This window comes from Manacus candei, unplaced genomic scaffold (assembly GCF_025592945.1).
Source record: "Manacus candei isolate 608988 ecotype Guabito, Panama unplaced genomic scaffold, ASM2559294v1 h1tg000017l, whole genome shotgun sequence".
In the NCBI taxonomy this organism is placed as follows: Eukaryota; Metazoa; Chordata; class Aves; order Passeriformes; family Pipridae; genus Manacus; species Manacus candei.
Genome location: NW_026138065.1, coordinates 15,212,527 through 15,234,398, shown reverse-complemented (window position 1 = coordinate 15,234,398; position 21,872 = coordinate 15,212,527). Strand labels below are relative to the sequence as shown.

The 21,872-nt window shown below is 43.4% G+C and overlaps 2 protein-coding genes across 3 annotated transcripts in view; both read left to right on the top strand.

Moving 5' to 3' along the window:
- RHOQ (ras homolog family member Q) overlaps positions 1 to 21,872 on the top strand; it is a 175,496-nt gene that overhangs the window by 120,477 nt on the left and 33,147 nt on the right. The gene's annotated exons all lie outside the window — the stretch shown is intronic.
- Positions 18,343 to 21,872, top strand: part of SOCS5 (suppressor of cytokine signaling 5) — a 31,822-nt gene continuing 28,292 nt past the window's right edge. Inside the window, exon 1 of one of the 2 annotated variants that reach the window (XM_051782895.1) lies at positions 18,343 to 18,361. The gene's annotated coding sequence lies outside the window, so the exon portion shown is untranslated. Of the gene's footprint in view, positions 18,362 to 18,537; positions 18,658 to 21,872 lie in introns of those variants that run through there. The other variant, XM_051782894.1, reaches the window with a different exon arrangement.

Here is a 21,872-nt window from a genome sequence, read left to right as displayed (position 1 = left end):
AATATCAAATCACACAGCCGTACTAAATGAGTAGAAAAGAAAAAGAATAATGTCTGTGTCCTTTTCTTAGCTCACTTCATCATTAAATGCATTTCACTCATATTACAGAAAGCCCCTGAGCAGAGTAGGAATCTGCCAAATTTTAGGCCCAAGCAAGGGGAAAAATGTTAAGAGAGATCTACAGATAATCCCTCAGATCAGAGAGAGCTCAACTGCTGCACCAATAGGCATCAGCTTGCTGCAATAGCACCATAATTCTACACTCTGGGAAAGGATGACCAAGAAAGTCAGAGATTTCGAATGCATTCAAATTTGAAGGGAAAATGAAAAAAAATCACTTGTCTTTATTCATGGTGTAATGAATTTCTGCAGTACTTTGTAAAACACCTTAATTATCAATGGAAGTTCAGAGAATGCTGAAAAAAAGATATGCTCACTTTCTAACCATTCTGAAAACAAAGTTTAAACACTCATAGGAATTAGCATCTTCCTGACAATGAGAGAACTATGCTGCTGGCTACACATTAAAGCAGAAATTTTGGTCTCATAAACTGAGGCACTATAATTCCAGAGCAGTCAGCAGAGATCTCTGGATCTACTCCTGTGAAAAAGAGGACAGAGCCTGGTCCTGAATGAGTTCATTGATTTCTGCTCTGCATGTGCAGAAATCATAAAGAGGAGCCTTTAACTGATTTTAATCAAGCACTTGGTAAAGAGGCAAGTCTGTTCTAACACACCTCTTGCATTTGTAGGGATAAAAGAAAAAAGGATAAATAGAAAGAAACCAATCTACCAGAAAGACAAGTAACATCATATAGAAGTCCACACTATTACTATTAAACAGAAATATATTTAGACTTATTGAGACATGAAACTACATAAATATTGAAGGGGGGGAAAGGCATTCCACTACCAAGAAGGAGTTACAGAGACTTGGGAACACAGCTGAACTTGCTATCTTGATAGAGTTCATCACAAGTATACAGCAAGCATTAGGAGGACAAAAAAAGGAATCCATTACAAGCATTATTCCTGGTTTTTCAAAAAAATTATGAAATCTATGCTGTGACACAATCTGTTAACTTTTAGCATTTGGTACCTTTAAATAAGAATGAGAAGCTAATGCAATCCACCCAGAAACTTGGCTAACAATCTTCCAGCAACTCACTACTAAAATTGAAAAAAATCCCCCAAAAAAGGCAGAGTTAAACTGAAACATCGACAAAACTAAATGAGTAATATGAAAAAAGAGAGTCAAAGTTATATTCCAGATGGAGATTATTTGGAGTTACAGCAGTGAAGTGTGTAAAACTAAAGAAATGGTAATAAAGGATGAAAATGAATCTGGCTGTTAAACAGAGGGGATAGGAAACAGTGCCACTGAGAGATGGGTGTGTTAGTCAGCAAAGTGAAATGGGATACTCTTTTGCAAGAGATTGGCTCCAGAGCAATCCTGCAATATGTCAGTTCTTTTCAAAGCAAACCCTGCAACTCTTACTAAATATCAGATAACCCATAGCAAGTTATGAAAACTGACTGGCCTGTGCACTATTACTTGACAATAAGGAACAGAGAACGGGTAAAATGGCTCTCTCCATCCTTCCATTGCTTTGCAGTACTGACTCTGAGAGTCTCCTGCTCTAGCAGTGGAGGCTGATAGAGGACCCCATGCCCTGAGGAGATGGGTGCTGCAGCACCTTTGCACCCGAGCCATAAATCCTGAAGCTTAGTGACAGGATCTAGTGAGCATTCACCAATTTTTTCTTCTCTTAAAGGTCCTGGATTAAGGGACAAAGAAGATATTCAGGGTGAGAGAGTTTGAAAGGGGCTTCCTGCTGCCATCACAGCTGTAGTCAAGGTCTCAGGGGCTTAGTAGGGTTTCCGAACTTCTGTGCCTCAACTATCCAGTCCCTACAAATCAGACAGCCTCCCATCCCACTGGGGGAGCAGCAGCAGCAGCTGAGAAAAGGATCCCAGGCACCGATCTGCCATATTCAAGGGCATCAAGGTATATGAATCTTTCTGAAGGCTGGAAGAGTTCATTAGAAATATATTTGATTTCAGTGTGATGTTAGGCTACAGATGACATTCACACTTGCAGACTTCTGCACAGCTCAATTTCCAGTTTGCTCTCACTTTATCTGGTCTCTTTATCAAAGACCACCTCCACGCCTCTCTGCTCCAGCTGGATTCTCCAGTGCACTCACAGACAGCCCTTGGCTACATTTAATACTTAACCTGGGGAGTGTTAAATGAGGAGTGACAAAATCTTTTCCCTGCTATGGACTGAAACACCTTCTGAACACCTTTGACGGGTCACAACTTGACACACATTTTAATATTATCCAATAGTAATCACAAAAATAAATTAAATATGTGTTGGCAACAGCCTGAAATAAAATCACAAGTCACATTGAGGCTCGACTCAGATATCACCTTCCCTTGTTTCTTTCTCTCTCCCTCAGCATTTTAAAATCTTACTCTTCCTCAAAGCATCCATTTAAGGCTGAGATCAGCCATAGCTTTCCAACACCTTCATTTCTCTCATTGTCTGAAGAGATGCACAGCAACAGCTGGTAAGGGCCTCGTCCTTCTGGAGACAACCATGTCCTGAACTCCAAACTTCGGGCTCTGCTATTTCTGCACCAGCCTCCATTTGCCTGGCCCATTGCTGTTGTTTGCTGCTTCTCTTCCAGTCCATTCACCCTTCACTCTCCTTGTGCATCCTGGTTTTCACTCTCATCCTCTTCTCTTCAACCTCCTTCCTACACAGTTGCTCCTTCCTTTCTCTACTTTAAACCTCAGTGCCTCCCTGCATTACTGTCTAATGTCCAACATCAATATCTCCTAGAACAGAATGTTTTGACCTCTCCATGCAGATGTGCACACACCCATTATGTGACTGTTACATGTTAAATACATGCTTAATATAGAAGTCAATGTTTAGTTACATTCATTCATCAGGTTGAGTGGAGAGATGTCATTTACTCACACAGGTACCTGGTCTTTGGAAAGGACTTGTATTGGAGCAGTGGTGGGTTCCCTACTCTGTTGCTTGATACCACGTTCAGGATCATCCATGAAGGTACAAATTAGACCAGTTCTGTCCCAAGGGTAAAAGCAGCACAAAAAGATAAAAAAAAAAACAAGGAAAAAAGAAAACAACCAATCAACCAACAAAACAAAACATGCAAAAGAAAGCAGATAAGAAAAAGTCCCTCAGACAGAAATCAGGTCAGGTTTAGCAGTCAGAACAGTATCAGAGAGGAGAACTTTATATGCCAAATACCAATATTTGTATTTAAAGGTGTCTGTTTCGATATTGTTTCTTAAGATATATTTATTGCTTGACAGTGAAAAACTGATCTATACCTATTATATCTAAATCTCTCACACAGTTTGAAGTATACCAGAGTAGAATATCTATTTGATGTTTTAAAAGAATGAGACAGTTGTGTAATGTCTTTAGCTGTGACACTGTCAATCAGCTCAATTTTGTGTAATATGCTGTGCTCACAATATGTGTGAAATGCTTTCTAGGTAAAATGGAAATGTAATCCTAACCTTTAAAAAAGGGTAAAATTTAGGTAGTTCGTTTGCACATTTGGTATATTTTACTGCTAAGACATATTTAGCAGTCTTAAAATTGAAAGTCTTATCAGAGTTAACAGAATGGAAAGTAAAATTCCTAAATTAAACTGTATCAGTCTTTCCCACAGTTCCTGTGATATGTTCCAAATGGATGTCACTCAGATGGTAATTATAAATCACTGCTTTAAGTTTTCTAACTTGAGCATGATCCAAGATAGACAGTGAACACCTCTGAAATAGCTTATACAGTCACCTCCAAGACTTCAGGAAGATATTCAGTTTGCTGTTATTCTGTAGAACTTACACGGCAAAATCTGAAAAGTGTCTTCTCACATCAGGTTTTTTCACCCCTTTGCGATTTGAGAAAGTGTTGGACAGCAGTGGAGACTCTGAAATTACCTTCTGTGGACTCCTTCCACAGAAGATGTTACTAAACTGTGTCATTCCCAAATCACATTTGACTTTTTTTCAGGAACAGCACTAGAAACTTTTTTTAAAAATCAAAGTTACTGGCATTCATGGGGTGGGGTGGGGGCATGCTTACTCCTGCTGAGTGTATTTGAGACATTTTGTATTGGATCAAATTCCATCTCTCACTAACTCACAGAGATCTATGAATACTGTTCCAAGGATCATGTATTGCAGTCCTGATCTGTGCAAAGTATAGACTGTATAGGTTTCGTTCTTGCAGTTTCCTCTTGCACAGTTTGCAGGATCCTGCGAAATGTTCCAGCAAATTCAGGCTGGAGTAGTACTAGAACAGCTACAGAAAGTGTTGGTGTTACAACCCCGCCCCAGAAAAAGGGGAGGGGGATAACCCAGGTTCTTATCAATAATTCCCTTGGGGTGGATTAGAGTGAAACCACACTGAATAATCGGTGTCTGAAAACATATATTGGTAAGGTTTATTTTAACAATTTTGTATCAACGGGTATGCTGGCATTTTGGGTGTTGTCATATAACAGTGTGACATAGAGCTAACTTTGGAGGGGGGAGGGAGAAAATGCATAGCGGTGAAAAAGACAGGGTAAGAGTAAGGGAGAGTAAGGAAAAAGAAAAGATGAGAGTGGAAAAAAACGTATATAGTCACCGCCCACGGGGTCCAGCGATGACACTTAGTAGTTGCTGCTTCTGTCAGTTGAAGTGGTGGCCTTGATCTGCTGGGGGTGAAGGAGGGAACCCCTCACACTCCATGAAGTTATGAGTTATTATATCCATGGTTAGTGTCACGGGCCATGCCTCGAGCCTCCAACCCCCCCCCGGGCCTGCGCAGAGTTTTTGTGCCTGGCCTGGTCCACGCCTTTCAAGTTGGCAGAGGGGGATGCGCTTTGATGGGCCATCGGAGGTGTAAACTCGGCTTTTTCTGCCTTTTCAGGGCTTGACACCTTCAGCACTGGAGGGAGGGATGGGCCCAACTGCCCATCAGAGGTCAAAAGCCTGCAAAAGTCTCCTAGAATGCATAAATCATCAACCCTTTCAGTCTCTGACAGTTGGAAACACAAAAACTGAACAACAGGCAGTAAGGGCCCTTTCAAAAGGAAAAGTTGAGAATACATAAATGTATTTCAAACAGAAAACCTGAACTTGGTGAAATTTGTGCAGAGGCTTAACATTTTACTTTGTGAGTAGCTCCATTTAAATCAATGAGGCTCTTCTCAGCATGTAAAACTTGACACATACACAAGCCTTTGCAGGATGAGAGCTAAAAATTGTTTTTTAAGAGTGTGACTTGTCTGGAGACATTCCAGAGGAAAAATACATGTGGGGCTTTTCTATAAAATTGTTGGCACCACCCTCCTTATTAAATAGGCATGAATTCACTCAAAAAAATAAGGTCTAGACATTTATATAAAATAGCAATAATGCTTCTAGATTTGTATGCTGGGTTAAATTCTTGATAAATATTTATTTAGAGTTTTATAATATTCCCTCTCTTACCTATTTTACTCTCTTACCTATAGTTCTGCTATCAGGCAAAATTTGCTCTGTTCGCTAATAAAATGCTATAACTTTCAAGCAGACTACTTGAAAAACAATTTCTATTATTTATTTGATTATCTTAGGTGTGGTAAAACTTAAAACTTCCTATCTTACCTTTAGCTAATGCAACACTAAGACAAGAATTTATTGTTCAATGTGTAGCTTGTGTATTGAAGAGCAATATATTCATTTCAGGAACAGAGTCTAATTTTAGATCTGTATTGAAGGTGTGATGAAAAGGCTGGGAGTGTCAGTAGGACTTTTCAAGAACAAGCCCAGTACTTTGTAAGAACAAGCCCAGTATAGTTCTTGAACTATATAAAGACTGTGAGATGAAAGAAGTCATAGAATAGGCTTTACTGTGGAACCTGTTACATACCTGAAATTATTCATTCCCCAGTTGCTATCATGGGCATGGCCTCAAACTACTTCAGATAAATGTTTTGACATTATAGCTCTTCAAGAAAACAGAAATAGCCATTTGGCCCCGGGGGTGCTGGACTGCTTGAGGGTAGATGCTGCCAACACTCTAAATAAGTGGCCTGGGGAGACACGTGGAACATCTGGCAACAGCAGCTACTTTTTAATCACACAGGCCACAGGTCACATTGTACCACAGCTCACAAAATCGGCGTCACATTTAGCAAAGCACATTTACTTGACCACAAGGTGTCTTGAGGTCAGATTTAAAAACTTCTGCAGATGTAGACAGGAACCCAGCAGGATCTTCACAAGCCCCCAAGTGCTTATTTCCCACTGGTTTCCCACTAGGACTGTCTTTGTAGTAATACTTTAAAAATACTTTAAAAATATGGCATTAGGTGTCTCAAGGCACACTGCTTCAGGCTGCAGACAGCCAGATGCTGCCTTTTGGGTAACTGGTTTTCAACTGCAGTTTCTATTAGGGCAGCTGTCCCATATCAGTACCAAAATCCTCTAGTGCTCCCAGTCTAGAAACGTAGGAGACCTGTTCGGGTTAACAGGGACAATTGCTACATGAACAAGGGACATTTTACTTAACAGAGTTGCATAGAAAGTCTTGGAAGTCTTTTTCATCTCCTAGGGTGCGGTAATCCCTGTGGATTTTTCAACAGAGATAGCATGCTATATATACAGGGAAAAGAATAGTTTCTTCACCAACTGGGTTGGGTTTTATGCTTCAAAATCATCTTTGCAAGCAAGGATTCCTCCCCTTCTCTAGGCATAATTTCCTGAGCAATTTCTGCATTCCTATATTTAAAAGTTGCACATTTGGAAGATGCAGGAACACATGCTCTTTGCAAGATGATCTCCGATTCCTTCCCCACTCCACACTCAGAGTCAATTTTAATGCATTGCTGGAAAGCCTGTTATAGAAATATATATAATATATATAATGCCTTGCCTGAGAAAAAAAATGGGGGATGGGAAATGTTGCCAAAGAAGTTAATTGCATTTTCAAGATTTCAGTGTATTTAGAGCTATAAGTAATGAATCCAGAGCAATGTCCTTGGAAACTATACAGCAAATGCAAGGATCAGCAGAGTAGCACTAGATGGCACTACAGTAATTTTCAGTCAATAAGCATAGGCCAAATCCAGGGAATGATGGAGCCGGGTCCAGCTCTGAATGGGCAGCTCAGATTTACTATCTACATTTTACCTGAGTGGCCTGGGGAGATTCTGAGGAACGTAAGATGTAGCAGTCTTTCCAGGGATTAAAATATAGAACCTTGAGTTGGTTGGTTAGTGATATAATACAGATGATGAAAGTGGAAAGCTACCTGAATGTTTTAATGTCACAAAGTGAGATTACAAGGCATCCGAAAACCTGTTATGTTCTATTGAACACCAGATAAGCATGTCCAGATTCAGTACATCAAAAAGTATCTCATTTCAAAAGCACACAAGAAGTGTTATGTGTCATCTAGGCAACTGGACAGTTCATTGTCTGTCTTCAGGTATAAACTGCCTGGTTATAATTACAGTGTTTTGTGCCTAAAAATGAAAATTTGACTTAGTGGGCCAAAATCACCTAGATTTTAGGACTAGCCTAATGGCTTACATTTCCTGACAGACAGAGTTAAATTCTGACTGTTGCCAATTTCTTTTAATGTTTCCCACAGGTGGTAGCAACATCAAAACTTAATACATATCTCGTTCCCAGTAAGAATCAATATGGCTTGTTGTCTCTAACAAGCTGATTTGAGAGCCTACTTTTAGAACTTTGTAGAGGTATAGTCTTTAACTGGAACACACGAGTGATTCTGTAGCTTATATTATCAAATACACACAGGAGAATAGAGCCTGTCAGAAAAATCATACTCACTCTTGTAAGTTGAATCTCTTCAGCTGAACCCATTCAGGTGGTTGTGGCAATTTAAAAAAAAAACATGATCTATCTCAGATTTGAGTTCTAAAACATTTTAGAACCAGATTTATAAACCTTGTAAATCCTTTTAAAGGAGACATCCAAGTGCAGAATATCCACTGCAATAGCACTACGAGTTATTTTTATAATATAATTATTTTTCTATTATACCTTTCTGTGAGTTATATTTTGCCTTCTGCTATGCTCCAGGTTCAAATTCTCAAGGGTACTTAATATCTATTTCACTGGAATTGGTGGGAGTTAGATATTTCAAAGATAGGAAACTCTGATATTTAAGTTTTAAGGCAAGATCAGCATGAATGTTTGAGTTTCTTTAAATCTTATTCTAGTCATACAGCTACATACATTTTAGGGATGTTGCCAGCCGAAAGGCCAAGTATTTGCCAGTTACAAATAAAAAAAACCTACTAGTACATTCCTTTACAACAAGAATGGTCTTTATCAATGGAAATAGCCTGACTGGAGACAATAGGAATGCTTAGGAAAATAAGCACTGGAACCAGTAGTATTTGACCATAAGTTGTGCTCCCACTCAGCCAATACATGCGGGTTAACCCCAATGGGCTTTCAACGCAAAAAGGGTGGAGAAGAGGGGTCATAAGAGTCAGAGCATAAAAATCTAGCACTGCACCCTTACTTTGAACTGCCAACATTTAAATAGCATCCTTTAGTAAGAAATGAAACACCCCTTGTGCTGCAATTGGAGTGTTTGCCCATGAAAGGCTAAACCTATGGTAAAGATGAGACATATGATGTCCAAAAACACTTTAAGCTGTCTCTTTTAGTCATAAGCCACTGCTCTTTGAAACAATTCCTGTGTGGTTCTGAGCACATCCTGAGAAAATGTTCTAGTTGTCCTACTTCTTCTAATGTGTTCCCTAATAAGGGTTCCTTTAATTTGTGCTTTAAATCTCCTTTAATCTGGTCACTGCTTTACACTTTGAGATGTACCCCTGAGGCCTCCTCTCACCTCAGAACAAGGCTTGAAAACAACCATAACTTGCTGCTTGCTTTCTCAGACGTGTCTATGTCTGCATTCCTGGAGTCCATGTTGGTCCTGCTGAACATTTCCCGAAAGCAGACTCCATCCTGGATGCAAAAGTGGTCTGTGTAGCTGGTGATGAGGCATGGCACTCACGGAAATACTTGGTGAAATGAAGGTCTGATGAGGCACGCAGTTTGTCGTGGAGCCCATTTTGCAACCTGGGTGACTTAACCAAAGTCAATCCCAACAATGCATTTGAAGTCCAGAATAACAAGTGGAAAAGATCCCCAACAGTGTGGTATGCCTGTGGGAAACAACAATAGTGCCCCAAAGCTCACTGTTTTCACTGTCACCCCAAGAGAACAGGGTGACACAGGGATAAATGAGGCAGTGCCTTGCCTTACCTTGAGCAAGTAAAGCCACAGTGGTGGTGTTTTGCTGCCAACTGTGCAGGCTTGGCAAGAGGTATGTGCTTGACAGATGTGCTTTGTTCAGTGCTAATTACAGTTACAAACCACGGTGTGAATGTATGTGTATGTGGGTGTGTGAGGCAGGAGATCCAGGAGTTGTCTTACCTGGCTCTGTTACCAGGTAACTTGACTAAACTTAGTCACCTATGCTCCCTTTCTTCTCCCTGTTCTGACCCAGGAGATAAGGCTTAGAAAACTAATTTAGAAGGTTATTAACTACTATTTGGTTAGTTGAACATGTGATAAAAGTTTTCCCTCACTGAAATATTTTCAAAATATAGCATGTTTAAGACAATCTAATTCTCTTCTAGGTTTGAAATTAACATCTAAAACCTTCTCAATTTTTTTAATTTGTCTATTGTCAAGAATTTTGGCCCTCTCCATTTCCTACCTACCCTGTTTCACTCCTCCTTAGGCAGCCTCAGCTCCCTGGGGATCACCATGTTGCTGCTGGCCTCAGTATGGACACCTGTTCCTCACAGCACACTGCAGCCTGCTAATCCTGGGCTCAGGCCATTGGGCAGATTCAGCCCCACAGGTAGCTGGGAGCGCAGGTGTGCACCCAGAAAACAGCACTCCACAGCATCCTGGGCTCCATTAGGAGGAACACTGGTCATGGGAGGTGATCCTTTCCCTCTACATAGCCCTGGTGAGGCCACACCCCGGTGGCCTACTACTGGAGTAGTGTGTCCAGTTCTGGGCTGCCCAGAACAAGAGGGGTGGGGACTTACCAGGGAGAGTCTGGCCTGCACAAGGCCACAGATATAATTACAGGACTGGAGCATCTTTTGAAGGAGGAGAGGCTGGGAGAGGTGGGACTGTTCAGCCCAGAGAAAAGGAGGTGAAGGGGGATGTCATCCATGTGTACAAATATTTAATGGGAGGGAAAGAAGAAAAAGAAGGCAACCTTCTCAGTAGTGCCCAGAGACAGGACAAGAGGTAATGGGTAGAAATTTAAACACATGAAATTCAACCTGAACACAAGAAAATGCTTTTCTACTCTGAGGTTGATTGAACATTGGCACAGGTTGGCCAGAGAGCTAGTGGAGTCTCCATCCTTAGAGTATTCAAAACTAAACTGGACACAGTTCCAGGCAGCCTGTACTAGCTGACACTGCTCAAGCAGGGGCTTGGACAAGATGACCTCCAGAGGTCCCTTCCAACCTCAACTACTACGTGACTTTGTTGTTCTGTGACTTTGCTTTAAGAAAAAGAAAGCTTCAAGTCTTTATTGAGCTTGTGCTCTAAGGACAATATCTTTTAATATCCAATCTGTAGTAAATCCAGACAACTCTGATACAGGAAACAGGCACTAATTTTAACATAAACCGAGTTTATATAAATGACACTGGATTCACATAAATTGTATGTGTATTATTATTCTATCCCTTTCACTCTCATTTTCTTATAATTCTCATTTGTGCAGCTCTCTTCAATTATGGCTTTAGCTGTGTTTCCCAGTTTATATTCTTCCCTCGATGACAACAACAGAGAACCCCAAACCCAAAGAAATAAACACACTGTATTTTCTATGTTTCTTGACTGAGAGTGAAGAAAATCTGAGATCCATTCTCTCTTTTTTTAGTACCTTGCTACTGATTGATAATCTAAATTTATATTTATATTTATGCATACCCCCAAGCATATGCTCGGACACAAGATCATTTAAGATAAACAATTCAGTTGTTTTGACATTGTATACACTCTTCCAACACTTTCTTCCATTCTTTAAGTTTGGCTGTCAGCCTTCAGAAGTCACATTAGTAGCCACTAACACCAAACATTACTGAATATAAATCAGATTTTTATGAGAGCAAGAGATCTAAGACCTAAACCCTACATCGCTGATCTTCAGTCCTTTGAAAACACAGAACAAGTTCAAAACTTCTTTGCTGCAAGTGTGGAAATCTCCAAGTGGAGTGAAGCCACCGACCAGAATGTTTCCCAAACCACCTCCTAGGAGGCACTGCCACAGAAGAATACAGCCTGCACAGATATTCTTGGTTCAATTTATACTGTAATTATGCTGACAATCAAGTGACCTGGAGAACAAAGGGATATTTTAAAGCAACTTTTAGGTTGCTCATACCCATATTCAAAAACCCTGGTCCATGTAACACAACCCTGTTGATGCTGGTGTCAGACATCAGTTACAGATCATTTTGCTTCACCTCCTTCTAACTAGCAGTGAATTCTGCCAATGAAAAGTGCTATTGCAGGTGCTGAAAAACAGTCTGCCATGTGGAATCACGGAAGGTGTGGTCTGCCAATCCCGCAGTACAGTGTGCAGCCACAGGGACTGAGCACCAAAAATATAAACCTGGAATGCATTTGGGTGGCATTAAGTAGGTTTCAACCCAATCTTTTCATACTTTTGCTGGAGCCCAAAAAATTATGCAAATGCATTGCTGCTGAAGAAAGGAAGGAAAATGAAACAAGTCCAGACAACAGAACCACCAGTTCACATTAGTATTCTGCCCTGGTGAAATAAACCAGATCCTTCAGACTAAATAGGCACAAACAAAGGTCTCATCGGGAATATAGCTGCTTGAATAGGAACAGCTTTAATGTCAGCAGTGCCACAAATCCCTTTTGAGAAAATGAATTTTGGAACACTTTAAATTTTTAACTGTTCCTTGTTTTCCATGGAACAGTACTGTGCCTCAGGCCACTCTAATAACATTCCTGGTTTGCCCTGCTGCAACAATCTGTAAAAACTCATCCATTCAGATGATTTGGGGTTTAATATCAAGTTGCTTTGGAGAACATTCATAGTGGGAAGTTCATAATAATATGTTTTATTATTGCTGTAAAAAAAAAAAAGAACTAGAGAAAAAGTGGTTTGCTTTTGCCCATTGGGGAGCTCTGGTTTGTTATTACATTCTGTGCAATGATAATTAATGACTCCACAACCAGCACTAAAAAAAAATGTTTCCTGGCTAAAATTTTCAAAAGTAACTAATGATTTGGGGTTTCTTTGCTTTTATATGTTCAGTTTGAAATACCTTAAAGAGGGATCTAGTTTTCAGAAAATGCTAAGCACTGACTTTCTGCAAAATGTCTACCTTCCTCTTAAAACCTCCTGACTCTTTCATTTTAAGATCATGGTAGCTACTGTTTACTGGTAACAAAAGTATGTCAGTTCATAAATTAGTAATAGAGCACCAGAGTAGATCACAAATAAATCCATTTCAAAGGAAAATATTTTTAAATGATACCTTCCTTGCACCTGCAAGAACAGACTTCTTGACTCTTGGGATCATTGGAAGCTACTTAATGAACAAACACATAAGCAAAAGAGGGTAGGCTAGGGACCGGTTCTAGCAGTTGCTTTGTATTACTCAGTAAAAGAAAGATCAAGACCACATACTACAATCTTGGGTGGTGCTTGGACATGTCAGGGTACTTTTGAAAATCACTGCATGCGTTGTGCCTGCCTGAAGCTGTCCTGGAGCCTGGCTGTCCTTTTTCCGGCAGGACAAATCACTATTAACACCTGTGCAAAGCGGGGAACCTGAAACCAAACCAGAAAGGTGATGTTTCAGCCTTGGTGTCAATGGTTATTCGAGGTATGGAACAATGGAGAAAGGAGCATCATAGATGTTCTTATTTCATCTGCCCAAATGACTCAGCTTCAGAAAAAAATTAGAAAGGCTGTAGGTCTTTTCCCCAGCTCAGCTGCAGACAAGCAGGCAGAGGAAAGCAAAGGACTGAATGAGAAAGCAAGTAACTTTCTGAGCTCTTCCTCCACCACAGTGATTACACCAGGGTATCCTTATTTCACGGCCCTCTGCTTCTAGCCATGTTCAGTTAGCCCAGATTAAAATCGTTTGCACCCATGTCTTCCAGTTTGATCTAGTCATTTTAGCAGCCTTGCCTTTTCTTTGAAGGGCAGTCCCTGGACAGGGCAGGTGTGCTGGATGTTCAGGTCAGTATTTCCAAAGTACATTTCTCTTCTGATACCTTAGGTTCTCACGGGTTTTTTAAGTGCTAACTTGCCTTCTATTCATTTAGGCAACATAGAACTTTTGGTCCTGCAAAATTAGCAGTGAGTCTGTTTGTGAACAACCAGATCACTGTGCTGTGGCTGATTTCACATGCAAGCAAAACTGTCAGAGGTCAGCAAAGGCAAAGCAGGGCAGTACTTGGTAGGTGAAACCAGCTACATGGAGCTGGCTGGCCTGCTGATGGGGGTTCCTCTGTTCCTAATCCTAAATCTGTACTATGTTGGGATTATGTTTGTTAGATTAGACACAGACAAGACTCTACATTTGCTCTACCTCTCCCAGGATTGTCCGCTTCTGCTTTGCAGAGGTCTCTGTCCCTATTGCAAGTCCTTGTTCCCAAGTCTTTGTGGTTTATCTAGTGCTCATCAGCCTTTTGCTTCAAGGTGTCGTTTGCTGACAGGATTTATCCACAGACACCAAGATTTCCTCAGCAGGACAATGAAAGTGGTTGTTGTTCTGCTCCAGCTCTCTTAACTTGTTATTATCTTAGATTTTCCATCACTAATTATTCTCTGCCTGGCTGAAGGAGAGAGGAGTGTCATCTAGTTCCACTCTGAAGGGAAAAAGCCTAGAAGCAAGGAGGCAGCATCAAATGGAGAGAGGATAAACTCTGGAGAAGGGAATGGGAGAAAGTGCTCAGGGTCAGAGCTGCAGAGCTTGCCAGGGTCAGACAATTTTCAACAGAGAAGCAGATCAGCCAAGGACACACTGGGAAGCAACGATCCAGCAGAACTGGGCTAAGGAAACACAGTTAATGTGGCAGCTCGGGGCTGGCGAAGTAACCACGGTGGCCGAGAGGACAGTGGGCAGTGTCCCCCAGGAGTGGCAGGCTGAGGGCACTGTGCACGGCATGCCCAGCAGTGCTGAGCTGCTTGTTGGCAGCACACACCCCGGGCTGGCAGCATGCCTGGGAAATAAACACTGAAAGATGAAAGCAAGCCAGTGTGGGAGGTAGCAGCCTGCTCAGTTTCCAGCCTCTGATCACCTTCTTCCAAGTGGTGTTTCCTCACAGCGACCCCTTGTCCTACCACGATGAATGGACCACTGCCCTCCATCGGGAAAATGAAATGACTTATGAAAGAAGGAATTGCCCAAATATTTTCCAAGCGAATTGATTTTCATTCAAGAGGGGGTGCACATCCTGAGAAAGGACGTGATCTAATTTCTTCCAATAGGCTCATTGCATCCTCATAGTCTGGAGCACCCGCAAAGGCCCACGGCTTTCTCATATCCTTCTCAGTCTTACCCATAGAGCTCTTCAGATGTCCACACCGGCAGAAAAATCACAGCAAGTAGTGTCATGCACATGAGGTCTCAGTGCTGGTCCCTTGCACCAATGCTCCCTCACAAAATCAAAGTAAATCCCACAGCTGCGTGGGTTAAGCTGGTGAAGCCTGGGCATGATAACTACCAGTTGCACAGCCTCCATCCTGCTAAGCTCTGGCTCCAGCCTAGCTCTGCTGATACTAGGAATTTTTCTTCTTGTTTATAGCAAGTAGCAAGACTATTTTCTTTCTTTTCTCCATCCTATAATCAAATCCCCCAAATGAAACATGGTAGAAAGAACAAAGCAGTTGATTATTTCCCTCTATCCAGTTACTAGTTCTTTGCCCAAGTAGTAGGCCAGAATGCCAGGTGTTTTCATTAGATGAAGACTGTCATTGAACCTTAATCCTGACAAAAATGGTAACATCAAGAGGACTTGCTCTATGAATATGAAGAGATGATAAGGGTTTATGTTACTAAAACCTTATACTTCTGAGAAGATTTTAGGTATTTTGCATAAAATTATTTACTACATACTGGAAATGAAAATCCTACATTTTCCTACAGAGCTGATTAAAAAGTGAAATGGCCTATAGTTAAAACTGACTCATGTAACTTTTATACAAGTGGAGTCACTGTTGGATAACTGCAGAAAAGATTGTTGTGGTTTAACCCTAGCCAGCAGCTAAGCCCCATCCCCCTGGTCAGATGGGGAGAGAATCAAAAGGTTAAAAGTGAGAAAGCTTGTAGGTTGAGAAAAACGTAGTTTAATAGGTAAAGCAAAAGCCCTGAGTGCAAGCAAAGCAAAACAAGGCATTAATTCACTACTTCCCCTGGGCAGGCAGGCATTCAGCCATCTCCAGGGGAGCAGGACTCTATCACACATAACAGTGACTTGGGAAGACCAACATAATCACTCCAAATGTCCCCTCTCTTCCTTCTGGTCCCCTGCCTTATATGCTGAGCATGATGCCATACGGTATGGAATATCCCTTTGGTCAGTTGGGGTCAGCTGTCCTGGCTGTGTCCCCTCCCAGCTCCTTATGCACCCCCAGCCTCCTTGCTGGTGGGGTGGTGTGAGAAGCAGAAAAGACCCTGACCCTGTGTAAGCCCAGCTCAGCAGTAATGAAAAGTCTCTGTATTATGAACACTGTCTTCAGCATAAATCCAAAACACAGCCTCATACTTGCTACTATGAAGAAAATTAACTCTGTCCCAGCCAAAACTAGCACAAGGATAAGATGCTTTAGATGCAAAAGCTCTCAGGTGATACAGTGATAGCAAATGTTAGAGAATGACATAATGGTAGAGGCTGGAAGGGAACTCTGGATGTCATCTCATCCAACCTACCCTGATGAGGATCAGCTGGGGCTGGCTGCCCAGGACCATGTCCAGATGGCAGTTGAATATCTCCAAAGATGGAAACTCCACAATCTCCCTGGGTAACCTGTTCCACTGTGTGGTCACCTTGCTATAAAGAAGTGTTTCCAAATGTTCATGTAGAACATCCCGTGTTTCAGTTTGTGCCTATTTCCTCTGGTCCTGCCAGCAGACACCACTGTAAAAAGCCTGGCTCCATTCTCTTCATATCCTCCCTTTGGGTATTTATATACATTGATAAGATCCTCTTCTGAGCCCTCTCTTCTACAGCTGGAACATCCCATCCCTTCCAGCCTCTCTTCACAGGAGAGGTGCTCCAATCCCCTAATCATCTTAGCAATCCTCTGTTGAACTCTCTCCAGTAGCTCTGTATCTTCCTTGTACTGGGGGGCCCGGAACTGGACACCACACTCCAGCTGTGGTCTCACCAGTGCTGGGTAGAGGGGAAGAGTCCCTTGACCTGCTGGCAACACTCTTCCTGATGCAGCCCAGGATACTGTTATCCTTCTCTGCAGCAAGGTCACATTGCTGGCTCATGTTCAATTTGGTGCCCACCAGAACCCTCAGGTCCTTCTCTGCAAAGCTGCTGGGTCAGTTCCCAGCATGTGCAGGTGCCCGGGGCTGCTGCTGCCTGGGTGCAGAACCTTGCATTTCCCCATGTTGAACTGTTAAGGCTGACTAGATGCTGGCTGTGCTGGCTCTGTATTTATTTTGCTTATTGTTGCTAGTTGTTAGCTCATTCTTTCTTGTGCTGTTTACGTAGGACTGCCAAGTGGCAATTTAGCTGCATTTGTGCAGGGCGCACATGAATCCTTCATGAGTGCTACCCTGCTCTACAAATGTAAATTCACACATTGGCCTCATCAGTATCACTTTGAATGCAACTAACATCAATTATGTATGTTTCATTATATTTTTCATCCTCTTCCAAGGTGCAGAATTGCTTATACAGTGTATTATTTCATCTTTGGGATTTTTGCTGGTAATGTATATGCTAGGGGATGTTCTGTGTGCTGAAGTTGTCTCTTCTCCAAGGTAAACTATGCTGGTTACCTCAGACTCTTCTCACAGGATAAGCACTGCACCTTCCCCTGGTAGTCTCCACTGTTAGTTTCTTGAGGTTTTTGTTGCATTTGGGGACCCAAAACTGGATACACTATTCCACATGTGGCTGAGCAGAAACAGATAATCACTTTCCTTGGCCTATGGGCTGTGCTTCTGGTGGTATGATTTGGGATGCTCTTGGCCTCCTTTTCTGCCAGGATACACTGCTGGCTCATGGCCAACCTGTTGTCCACTGAGACCCCACATCCTTTCCTGCAAAGTTGCTCCCCAGTCCAGCAGTCCCCACCCTGTACTGTTGCAGAGGGCTCTCCCTTCCCAAGTGCTGGACTTGTTGAATCCCCTTGCATTTGTCCTTGCTGAGTTTCATGGACTTCTGTAAGGCCATTCCTCCCAACCAGTCTAGATCCCTTTAAATGGCAGCACTGTCCTCCAGTGCTCCTGCTTTACCATCACCTGCAAACTTACTGAGCACACACTCCATCTCCTCCTCAAAGGTCACTGAGAAGGATGTCAAAAAGAACTGTCCTCCACCATTCCCTCCTCGCTGCAGCCTTCCAGTGCGGTACCACTCAGGGTCCCTTCCCTCTCCAATTGACATCTGGACATTTTTTCCCATCTAATTGTCCACCCTCTGCTCTGTGGTGTCCCAGTGTGTGTTTGCCAGATACAGAAAGCTGCAGTGTGCTCCGTTACTTGGAATAATGGGTGTCTTTTTGCCCTAGTGCAGCAACGAGTGATTCCTTTGCCCGGTGGGATCAGATGTTACTTCACCTGTACTTTAGCCAAGCAATGGATTTGCTACGGAGTAAGGCAGAGGAAACTGTTTGGAACGGGGAATTACTCCCTTCCGACAACATCCGTGTCTCCAAGGGTGTCCATGCGTGAGCACTCGCTGCTCCCTTCATCCTATAAGGAGCCTCCTGACTGCTCCAAACGCAGTGCCGGGGTGGTCTCTGCCTGCGCAGCCCTCGGAGCCATCGCTTAGCGCAGCATCCGGCCGCCTCAGGAGTTACGCTTGGAGAAATCATCTTTCTACCGCCGTTGCAGCTCTGACGCCGACTGTCCCGTGGGAATTTCGGCTCCCGGCGGGGCGGGGACTCCGCTCGGCCGCCCTTTCCCCGCCCGCCCCCAACGTGATTCCGCCCGGACCCAAAATGGCCGCCTCCCGGCGAGCCCCTTCCCAGGCCGGGCATCGCGCCCGACTTCAAGATGGTGGTCAATGGAGGCGACCGGAGACATCCTAGCGGGTCAGTGCGAGCGCCGCGCCCCGGTTGGCTGAGTGACGCCCCGCCCCCTCCGGCCCGCCGCTCCCATTGGCGCCGCGGGGGGCCAGGCCGGCTCTCATTGGCCGGCGAGGTGTCGCTCCCGATGTCTCCGCTCCGGGGCCCGGGGAACTATTTTCCATTGGGCGGAGGGAGGGAGGGGGCTCGGTCCGGTCGCTCCGGGAGCGGCACCGGCGGCGGGCCCGGACCGGGGATGCTGCGGGCGCTGCCCCCGCCGGGACGGCGCTGAGGCGCCGCTGCCCCCCCGGGACGGCGCAGCGGTAGGTGCTGCCTCCGGTCGGGGCGCGGGCGCGGCGGGCGGGACCCGCCTGCTCCGCTCGCCCCCCGGCGGCCACAGGCGGCCGCGGCCCCGCTGCCGCCGCCCGCTGAGGCCGCGGCTCCGGGCGGGAGCTGCCGCCGTGTCCCGGCCCGAGGGAGCCGCGGGAAGGGGCGGGCAGGGCTCGGCGGTGCCCGCGGCCCGGAGAAGGGCGCCCGGGCGGGGAGGTGGGGGCGGCGTGTGGGGGCGGCCCCGCTCGGTCCCGGCGCCCTCCGGAGCGTTCGCCGCGGGCCCTGGGGTGGGGGTGTCCAACCTGCCCCCAGCCCGTGTCGGCTCCCGAGGCGACTGTGGGGCTGTGCAGGAGCGGGGGGTGGCCGGCTGTCTCCCGCCGTGCTGGGCTTGCACACGCGTTTGTCCGTATGGAAATCGCGCTGGGAAAATTGCCACTGAAGAGCCCTTGGGGCCCAAAAGCTCCTGTTAACCCCTTCTGCGGAGGGGGGTGCGCTGAGCATCAGGCCGCGTCCCCCGTGAGCGTTCGGAAAAGTTTGGAAGTGGTCGTTATGAGTGTCTGACTCGGAGTTATGAATGGATTCTTGGAATTGTAGAAGCAGTAAATCGAGTTATTTCTGCTGCTGTTGTTAACTTTGTACTTCAGTACTTGCACTGAACCACAGTAGCTTAATCCCATGGAATACATTTCTGTCTCTGATATGTTTATTTCATCAGGGTTGTGTATCATCTGATCTTCTATTCTTACGAACGCAGCATGTACAGGAGTTATGTTTCCATTCCCTGAATATTTACAGAATGCTTCTCTCTTTCGTTTTTTCCCTCTCCTATCTCCTCTTGAGAGCTTCTTGAAGTTTTCTGCAGTGTTTCTGATTGTAAGCTGTAAATTTTATGCTATATGGGGTACCATATCCCATCATGTGAGGTGTGATCCCTGGCAGTGCCATGCAAACCAGAGACACTTTTTCACTGGAGCTAATGCCAGTGTGGTTTGGGAACATTGCATCCATGGAAATCTTGAAATATGGTCCATGCACCTCAAGACCTCCTGTCATGCAGGTTTGTGCCATTAAAGGCTTCCTGCTGAAGATGCCATGAACCTCTCAGCCCAAGCATAACCCCCGTTACCTTGAATATCCCCAGCTGGTGAGTTTGCTGCAGTGAGAGATTTGAAAGGAGGCAAGTTACCAAGTTAGCAACCTCCTACTTCATTCAGTTGTCAATCTGTAAACCAAGATACTCAAGTGGACCTGGTATCAAAGCAATAGCCTTAGTAATAGAGTCTCTGTCAGAAGAGGTTTATTTCTTTACGTTTTCGTACATGAGTAAGTATGGCGGAGTGAATTAACTGTACTTCTAGGGTGAATTCTTTGTCAGTCCAAAGCAAACTGCAAAAAAGAGAAACCGAAACAATTTTGAGACCTGATGGACTGAGCTGATGAAATCTGTTCTGATTTTCTAGTTGGTCTAAATATCCTCCATCTACTCTCGTTTCGGAATTGCATTAGCAATATAAACCAGCCAGTGAGTTCAGACAGCTGGGTGGCAATAGCTTGACATGACTTCATATGTATGAGAGTATTGGAAAAATGCCTGGGTTAGTCCTTGGAGGAATATCTAGAATTTTTCTTCTATTGCTCTTTTAATGATGGCAGGTACATCTAAGAAAGAGAGAGCAGATGGAAGGGATTAGAAATCAACTGTGTTCTAGCAGAAAGGGCTTTTTTTTAATCTTCTTTGAAACATGCGAAACCTGTCACTCTGCAGCAAGGTTCTGGAGAGATGAGTGACTGTTCATCGAATTAGATGTGGCAATTCCCATGGTTCCGTGATGGACTAATGACCCGAGATGGCATAGCAGGCAATTTTTGGTCTCATTCATTATGTTTTAGGTTAAGAGATGTGTTTTAGTCTAATCAAACAACAGTGATGATTGCTGTTAATAGTTGTAAACCACCTTGTCCTATGATAGCCTGTTGCAAAATAGCTCAGCTTTTGGTTGGTACTTCATGGATTCAGATCACTCCATGTAACTTTCGTACAGTAAGTTTAGCTTATTCTTAAGATTTAGTTAAAGTGGTGGTGTTTTATTTACTGCTACAAATAGTGCTAAGAAATGTAAAATCTAAACAGGACACCTTTTTGTTTACTAAATTGTACATTCCTGACTTTGTAGAATGAAAGATGTAAAGGCTCCATCATAAACTCCTAAAATATTGATTCTTACTCCAAAATATTGGAATAGCTTGGCTAGCTGAGTAATCCTTAAGTAGCTGTCTCTTTTAGGCTGATTTCCTTGCCTTTTTTTCCCCAAGAGCTATGCTTCCTAGCTTCTTCAACCCTGGGGGAAATTAGCACTTAGTTTTATGTTGTGGTATTTATGCCTAGAGGCTTCAGTAAGGCACAAGGTTTGGTTGTGTTGAGCAACATGCAGTGCCTCCCGTCCATCTGATCGTGGCCTGCATTGTACTGACAAGCTGTCTGTCCTCCAAAGCTACCTGTCTAGTTTAAAAAAATGCATTTTGATTTATGGGCTTTGGGGTCTGAGGGATTACCAACTTTTCTGATATGTTGACCTATGCATGAGTTTGAAACAAACATACAATTGCTCCATTAAATAAGAAGTGCCCTGAAGTGATACATATTTGTGTGGTTTGGTTGTTGGACAGCTTATTTTAATCTTTGAGCTATATCTAGTTAAAATGTATTTAAAATTTAGTAAATGTATGCTATACCTTCTGGAGCCCTTATACTTTGTCAGCTTGATAAATTAACTTTGACACACTGAATATTTTTCACCAGCTAACATAGCTGTTAGTTAAGTTAAATAAAGGAGAAGAGCCCACATGCTCTCTCCATGCATACAGCTGGACATTTCTGTTAAATTTTTCAACAAAAATGAGATTTTGATTGGTTTTTAAAGCTCCATGAATACACTAATTGGTGAATCATCTAATGTGTAGTTTAGTTTCAGGAAATATGAAATGGCTCACTAACTTTGTAGTTATAAGATTATGCAGACCTTCTGAAAATCTCAGTAAGAAAATGTGTGCAGTGGTGGTGGTTGATATTTTTGGCTGTGAGAGAGGCTGGCTAAAACTCAATGCAGTTATGCATAGTCTGCACTAGTTTATATGATAGGAATTCACTTGAAGAATTATCTGGAAGGAAGAAAGAATAATTTTACAGGTTTATCTGCTCTCAGGACCT